This window comes from Cupressus sempervirens, chromosome 7 (assembly GCF_028749045.1).
Source record: "Cupressus sempervirens isolate cs-2001-9-10 chromosome 7, ASM2874904v1, whole genome shotgun sequence".
NCBI classification, from domain to species: Eukaryota; Viridiplantae; Streptophyta; class Pinopsida; order Cupressales; family Cupressaceae; genus Cupressus; species Cupressus sempervirens.
In genome coordinates, this window is record NC_143124.1 from 190,134,628 (window position 1) to 190,143,452 (window position 8,825).

Sequence of the window (8,825 nt, forward strand, 5' to 3'; positions counted from 1 at the left end):
GAATCATCTTCTTTGTTATCAAAATTGGTTGTTCTAACCATAGTTGTCCATTATGCACCCAGCTAAGGATAAACCTAATCCATTTAATTTGAAATTCTTGGGGCATATGGGGAATATGTGTCAACCCTTTTGCTTCCAGATGTTGATGCTTAGGCTTTAGCATTCCATCAACATATAACTAACCTAGGGCATCATCCATCTCTAGAGTACCAATTTCTTGAATAGCACATTTAAAATGAGTACAAATGTTGTTAACAAGAAGTACCTTAGGATGGATTTTGGATTGAGGTCTACTTGGGTCTAGGGTTTCAACAACTGTGGGTGTGAGTTTGAAATCCAACACTTTCCATTCAACTCCTCAAACCAACATGTTAGACCCTTTCTTGACCTTACTATTGTTGGATGCCATTTTTTCTCGGTAGCTTGAGATAACTTCAAAAAAAATTTGTAGGAAATTTGGTCAAGTTGCTTTGATCGCATTGAAAATAGCTCTTTGCAATCATACTCAAAAATTTACAGTAAGAAATGAATTCAATTCCATGCCTTTCATTAAAACTTTTCCATTAATGCTCAGTACGAAGGTATACAAGTCGACTGATTGTCATCCACTACATAGCATTGATTACTTGATGACATCTTTATGATTCAGTAACCATGAGTGCCTTTGTTACTCCTGACCTTGCTTGGTAGAGTCTATGACCCAACCTTAATCGATAGAGAAGGTAACTTGGTAATAATTGATACTGATCTTGCTTAGCGATCCTTTTGTAACTTGAATATGGATTTAGATCTTTGTCACCTTTCAACTAGAATTAATTTAGATGTCTTCTTTGATAGCCTGGTTCTAGTTCTTCCTTGAGAACTTAATTAGAAATAGTAGAGTCATCCAATTCTTGAGTGACTTGATCATCATTTCTTAGACCGGTATCCTCAATAGACTTAAAAATCCATTGTTGTCTCATTTGCTTTTAGATGTTATCAGCCTTTGCTTTCTTCTTATCTTCAATTCTACCAGTATTCATACAATTCTTGGCAAGATGACCAAGTTATGTACAAATAAAACATCTTTTAGTGGTATCTCTTTTCCTCATATGATGTTTAACACAATTCATACCAATGTGTCCAAATTTTCCATAGTAATGACATCTACACCAGGTATTGTAGTCCCAACCAAATATTGCTTCATAATTTGTTCTACAGGATTCAATGTCTTTGTTTTTCATTTTGATGCTTTGTATCCATGTTTCTTACATTTATGATAGTTGCCTTCAAATCTTGGTTTCTCTTTGCATTCATTAACCCTATGACCATGCTGATTGCAATTATAACATTTTCCATTGAATTTTTCATTTCCATTGCTCCAACATTTATTTGATGTATGACCTATTTTACCATAGTGATTGCAAGTAGGTCTTTGATTCTTTTGAGTACCTTGTTTGGAGGATTCACCTTCTTCTTTGTATCCAATTCCTACTTTTCCTTTTTTCCTATAAAGGTTTTTCTCATTTAGTTGATCCATGTTTGCTTGAGATTTCATCATTCTCTCATTAATTTTCTTCTCAAAGTTTAGATCATTCCTTATTCTTTCATTTTCAAATCTTAATCTCATAATTTCCTCATTTGCATTGGAGAGCTAATCAACAAGGTCTTCTTGCTGAAGGGACTAGTTCCATATTTCATTGTTCCTTCCACCCATCTCTTCTTTTATCTTGTTTCTCTATTCCAAGACTCACATAACCTTACTGACTGAATTTATTGTTCTCTTTGTAGCTTTCTTACTTCTTCTTGTAGCAAACCATTCTTCTCTAAGAGTTCTTTGATTGCATCATTTGCTTCATCTGAGCTACTTGAATGGTGAAAGTATTCAATTCTTTCTTTAATGTAGAGATGACCATTCATTTGATTTTCAAGTTCCTTTCTTGTTTTCAAGGATTGGGAAAGTTGCTCCTTAGCTTTCTTGAGTTGGGCAATGGCCATTTCTAGATCCAACTTTTCATTGTCAATAACTTTTTCAAATTTGAATATCTCCATATCTTTGATCTTTGCTCAAGTTGTTAAACTTTCCCCTAAGAACCACAAAGCTCTAATACCAATTGTTGGAAATATTGAAGACTATACTAAGTTACTGAGAGGGGGGCGGGGTGAATCAGTAACTTCTAAAACTTTACCAATTTCAATTCTTAATCCAATACTTAATTTATCACATCTGATCTAATTGCATGCATGAGAAATTGAAAACTTGAAAGCATCCATTACACTTGAACACAAAGATTTGGTGACCTTGAAACCTTCTAAATAGAAAGTAAAACTAGGGTGGGGATGTTACCCACAAACTTTAGTACTATAGAATAAAGTTGGCCTATTAAGGCTTACATTGATCACTTCTAATAATATGCCCTATTAGAAGAGAATAGGACTTCTAGGTCCACCTTGTGAGAGGATTTCAAACATACAATGAAGTATGTACTTAGTAAAGAGATTTATAAAAGATTGTTAGGTCTACCTTGTTAATGGATTTTGACTAGTTCACCTATTAGGATGAAGCAGTAGATCTCTAATTTGCAATTGAGTTTGCTAATAGAGATTCCTTAGTGTATTGATCACCTTTCTATGATAGATATGTCTCTGCTACTCCTTATAATGTTATTGCCTTCACAATTCACTCTTTATCTGTTGCATTCATAACTTGTACTTTTTTCATCCACATTCACATTACAATAAATATGCTCGCACACTAATATGGTATAATACGTTACATATATATACCAATCCAAATTACATAATATCAAAGTTTTCCATGATACAAGTTAACACAAATATTACAAAGTCGACCCCCATGAAGATACTCAAGTTTTGAAGAATGACTTGGGGAGATTCTAACACTTGGCTTCCACTATCAATGCTTGACATTGTCATGCACTTAGTAGACATAGAAGCTTGGTCCATACTGATCACTTTCAAGTAGTCTTGAACATGGTCTGTGTTGGTGTTTTACAACTACTAAGCAACAAAATGCTCAATACCAAAATTATATCACTCACACAATCTAGGGATTAGCCAATTCCTATTAACAATTATATGTGCAACTCATTTGGACCCAACTTCAACAAAACCATGGGTGGTTTTCTACTCTTTAGGCTCTACAAAACCAGGATGGGTATACTTAGGGATGATTCAAGACTAGGAAACACTATATGAGAATTATTTTAGTTTCATTTTGATTCTCATCTCAAATCCTCAAATACATGCATAATTCTTGACAATTTTATAAACACATCCCATATAATAGATCTGACCAAAATTCTTCTATAGATCTACACGTGTTCTCAACAATAGTGGCTAACTAAAGCTAAAACATTCCATTCAAAAAATTACTGGCCAACTTTGAAGATCTTTAGGAAATAAAAGTAAAATTGATTATAATTATGCATTTGAAAATGATTTAGGACACATTTCTCTTCCAGCCAAATCAATTTGACCAGTGCCTAATCCATTAGGGTTCAGAGTCTACTACAAATCCTTAGATCTAATTTGTTGCCTTACAACAAATGTTATCAGCAATTCTTATCAGAATTCATCATTCAAAAATCCTTCCTACTACTTTAGCAACCTTATCAAATTCATCAAAGCTTTTACTAAATCCATTGAACTAATAGCAGTGGTGAACAAATATACAACCTAACTGGATTGCATTCAATTGCACAAGCCTTTATTCATGCAATATCAAGATAGCCAAGTAACTAAAAGGAGACAAAATTCAAAAAGAACTAATATGGGGACAACTCATAATTTGTATTCATTTCTTTGAAAATTGTATACATTTGCAGCAAACTCAGAATGACCTTAAGAAGAAACACAGAGACCACTCTATATTAATGCATCCTCAGGAACTAACAAAGACAATACATCATGAACTTGCTCAAACATTGGACTGAAAATAAACTAAGTATACCACCTAGAAATAATAGAAATCAAACCCCCTCTCTAGCCCTAGAATCTCACTTATATAGTGTGAGCTGCAACAAGCTTCAGGCTAAGAGAAAATGACAGGTGTCCTTTACAAGAAATATTTACATACACTTATCACAAAATGACAAAATGTGAGTAACAAAAAGAGTTATACATCAAACATTCCTTTTGTGGGCCCCATTCTGTCACATCTTCTATTGTTGTTGATTTGGCTGCTATTCTGATCTCTCTTTGTATGCAACTGCCAAGCTAGCCGACAATGAAGATTGTTCTGATGATTGCACATTAATCTCCACCTGTGGATTTTCACCGTCTTTATCCTATATGGTGGGAGTAACTTCTACTTTTTTCTATTCTTTGATTGTATCAGCATCCTATGGGCCCGAGCCTACAACTGAAAGTAACTGATTATTCTTGTCTTCTTCTTCTAGTTGGGCTTGTGTAGTGACAGTGTCAATGATTTGGATCTCCTCACCCTACATCTCATCATTGTCAATTTCAACTTCATCAAACTATTCACCAGGAGCTATTTCTACCATCCACTTGTCAAACAGTGTGTCATCTAGCCAATTGAATTGCAAATTATGACTCTATCTCTTGAGTACATACTCAACCTCATTATCAATAGCAACAAATTCCTATTTTAAAGAATCAAAGAATATTTGGGCCTTCGCCATTTCTTCTGTTGTGGTAGCCCACCATGCATGGCCTATTTCATTTATAATTCTATTCATCCTTAAACAAAAAATATCATCAAGTTCCTTTTCCCATTCATCTTTTTTTTTCAAATTATTTCTTTTATCTAGGGCACAAGGAAACAAACTAAATTTTTGGCTCTTGTGCTTGTTCAAGTAGCCTACTATTCTTTTGTGTAAATGAATCCTTTTATTGTCAAAATCAGAAAAATCAAAAACAATATCAAAGGTTTTTTCAATTTGATCATAAGAATTCTTTATGACAGAGAAACACAAAAATGTCATTTCTTTCTCCCTTCTCACCCATTTATTCATGATAGGCTTTAGAGACTCATCATTGGCTTTCAAATCCTCCTAGATACTGATCACCCTAGCCAACTAATCATGAATTAGTGGCCATTCAACTTTTTCCCCCAACTATGTGAGAACTTTTCTTAATTTGTCTTCATATTTTGCCTCCAACTCTACATGTAAGGCCCATAGTTTACCGTTTTCTTCTTCAAAATCCTCAGCAATGTAGTACTATGGCCTTTGGGGTGTATCTGGTATTTCTATGAGGGGGGTGGATTTGAAGGGTTCAACTGGGGGATGAGGGTATGTTATTCTTGGTGCTGCTGACCTACCCATTAGCTTGTTCTTAGCCTTGATTCTCCTCTTTACCTCTTAATTGTAGGCATCCACAACTGCCTCATACTTTCTTTGTAGCTTATTCATTTCCTTTTCCTTCCTCTCTGTAGTAGCCAAGGCAAATTGAGAGTAATCTCCATTCATGTGAGCTACCTGTACATGTGAGGTATCGGCAACTCTCCTCACAATGATACTCCCTATTAGTCATGAATCATCAGGCTATGATTAAGTATCCCTAGACCCTCTTCTCAATGACCACATGACAAGAGCAGCTTAGTCATTAGTAAATGTAGTTCCCAAGAACTCTTTTTTATTTGGATCTTGCAATCCCAAATTATTTGACATAGAATTAAAAATCAAGGCATCAACAATGTCCCAATTGGGCAATAATAAAATATTAGTAACCTTTACCATCTGTCTCCCCTCTTTAGGAGTTATATTCTGGAACTCTTGAATCATTTTTTCCTTTATTTGATTTTGAATGGAGGCTTCATCTATTTCTAGATGCTCTATTTTCATATTCTTACATCTTTCCTCAAAAATGTGTATGTTTGCCCTCCAAGAAAATTGATGGAAAGCCCTAGACTTTACAAAACTGTCATCAGACAAAAATTGTTGACTAGCTTGTTCCAAAATAGAATCCAATTCCGTTCCCCTAAAATATTCTACAGTCAACTCAAAACTTGGCACAAGAGGCTCTTGGGGGTTCCCTTCATCAATCTCTACTTGGGTAACAAAAATTTCCCCCTTGTGATCCAATTTGTTCAATTTTCTCATCAATGAGCTACTCCCCCTCAATTCTTATGGGGGTTAGGGAAGGTGAGTAACTCTCATCATGTGGTTCCTCTTCCCTTATTATTTTTCTCCTCTTAGGAGAAGGTTCAAGAGGCCTTTCTTCAAAAACAACACTAGTAGATTCAACTATCTATTTTCTTTTATCCACAATGGGCTTTTGATCCTGAATGACAATATATCCTAACCTCCTTTGAACAACTTGTGGGCATGCCCCTCTATTGGGAGTGAAACCCAATCTTCTCATTATTTCCCTAGCCTTATCTGGAAAAGAATCAATGAAATGTTGTTTCTTCTCATTCATTACCTCCATTATTTTAGGTAATGTACTCATAAGCTTATTTATTTTATCTGTAATAGTTACAACATTACTAAGAGGGCTGTAATCTTTGTCAAAATAATTAATAAAATTCAAAACTTTCGAATAGACTCTCCATTTTTCTTTCTTTGTTTCTTGCTTTTGCAGACAGTACTCATTCCTTATTACATCTTCAGGAAAATAAAATTCATGCTCAACTGGACAAAGATTGATCCTATGCCTAAGAGCTGAATTAAATAAACTTTCTACATCACAAAAATGAGGATGAGATACTACCATTTTATATTGATCCAAAAATTTGTAGAGGAAGATTCACCCTTCCTTGGTTATTACAAACTGGTGGGCTACTATGCAAGTGGGAAAAATTGATCCTGTTCCCCTTTCATGCAAAAAGGCTTCTTCTACTCCTCTCAACTGCCACAAGAATTCAACTAATCCTACCTTTAAGGGCACCTGGTAAGGTAGTACATGGGGTGTTCCCTTGAATCTATAAATTCTGATAACAGTTGAAACTAAATATGGGATGATATCTCCCGAATTATGTGAAACTTTTAGATTATGAGGTTTGTCCATAGGCCTAACAAGGTGCATTAGTGGCTTAGGAATCTTGGGATTGTCCCTTAATATGAGGTACCTTAGTTTGGAGGCAAAGTGCCTTTCAAATTTAACAAAACTAGCATTTTTTGCTTCCCCAGTCATATCTGCACTCCATAATTGAATTGGTAGTGCTTCCCCCTCTTGTTCTCTGTTCAGAACCATTTCTTTACCAAAGTATGTAGCCCCCTTAAATAGAAACATGTGCATCAACAGGGAGTATTGGCCCCAAACCTTCTCTACCTTGCCCTTAGCAATCCCAACCAATCCATTGTGAATCTCATTAGCTAGGTAAGAAGCAAAATAAAAAATTATATCCACACCGAAAGAGGAGATTTGAGTAATCATATACATGAAACTCATAGGCATAAAATCTTCTTCAACCTCTCCAAAAACTCTACACAGGGTCCTGTACATCTCTACTGCCCTAGCATTGAAGCATGCTTTCTTGAAAGGTTCTTTAGAGGATGATGTTATTGCTAGTAGGGTTCCAATTTTGCCAATGTGGGCCTTCAGTGCACCTTGTCTAACTACATCCTTCTTTGACATATATTCTTTTTCTAAATCTGTCAAATTAATGGGCACATGATACCTAGTGAGAGGTCCCAAATGGAAAACTTCCCTAATCTCTTCTTGACTGATAGTGATTAGAATTTCACCATCTACTCTTCTCACTACCCTAGTGGCTTGATCATAACTCTTCACCATGGCCTCAAGGAGGTCATAATCCATAAACACATTGGGAACAACTAGCTTTCCTAGGTTGAAATTCCATATATTGACATGTGGGGCAAACAGTTTCCTTTCTGCAAACCATTTCTTGAAAAAATTTAAACCAGTTTGCAAGGTTTGAGCATCTTGGACCCAATTACCCTTATCATACAATCCATCAGCTATCCTCAACTTGGGGTTTAGTGAGGTCAACTTTTTAACTTGCACTTTCTCTACAATAGACTCAGGAAGCAACTCAAGCAAATCATCATGTACATTTCTATCCAAATAATTTACTTGACCTGAAAATCCCTTCTTTGGAGGCATCTTTGATTATGCTTTACATAACTAAAATCCTTACAGAGATTATAGTAGGATTACTTACTTGAATTCTATCCTCATTTTCCTCTGTATTTCTACAAATTTTTTGCGAACAAACTGCTTCACAATCTTTTCGAACTTCAACACGATTTTCTTCAGTAATTGCTTCTACTCTAGGAAAAGTTCAAAATCTTTGTTCGCGTAAAGTGAAGTTGATACAATCTTTTGTATTATACTCTATTTTTCCTCACATGCAAAGCTTTCCTATCTAATTAATACACAAAGTGGCACCACCTATTGCATTTAAATTTACACTATTGATCTTTAAAAATCCTACGATCATGGGATACGGAGAAAGACAACTTGGCATTGCACTTGACAAGTTGGCTAGTCAATCCAATGAAAACTGCCCATGTACACAACTCCTTCCTTGATGGCACTTCTATTTGGACCCACTGGTGACTTAGGACATGTGTCAATAGGTCACTACTTCGCTATACATAAAAAATGAGCGCCTTGCCATAGCAAAGCAGTGACAACCATTGATTCGATCTTTGATCTTATGGATGATACATTATTGCATTGCTTACAAGAACAATGGTGGGCCTTCATTCGCTACCTTGCTATACATATCCTCTGAGCAACTCATCATGGTGAGATAGTGATGGCCATTGATCTGAGACTAAATCAAAGGTGGAGAAACTGCACAAAGTACCCTGAAGAGTGGTGGGTCCCATACTTGCTATGTCACATAGAGTAAACAACTTGCAACTTTCCATAGTGAGATAGCAAGGACT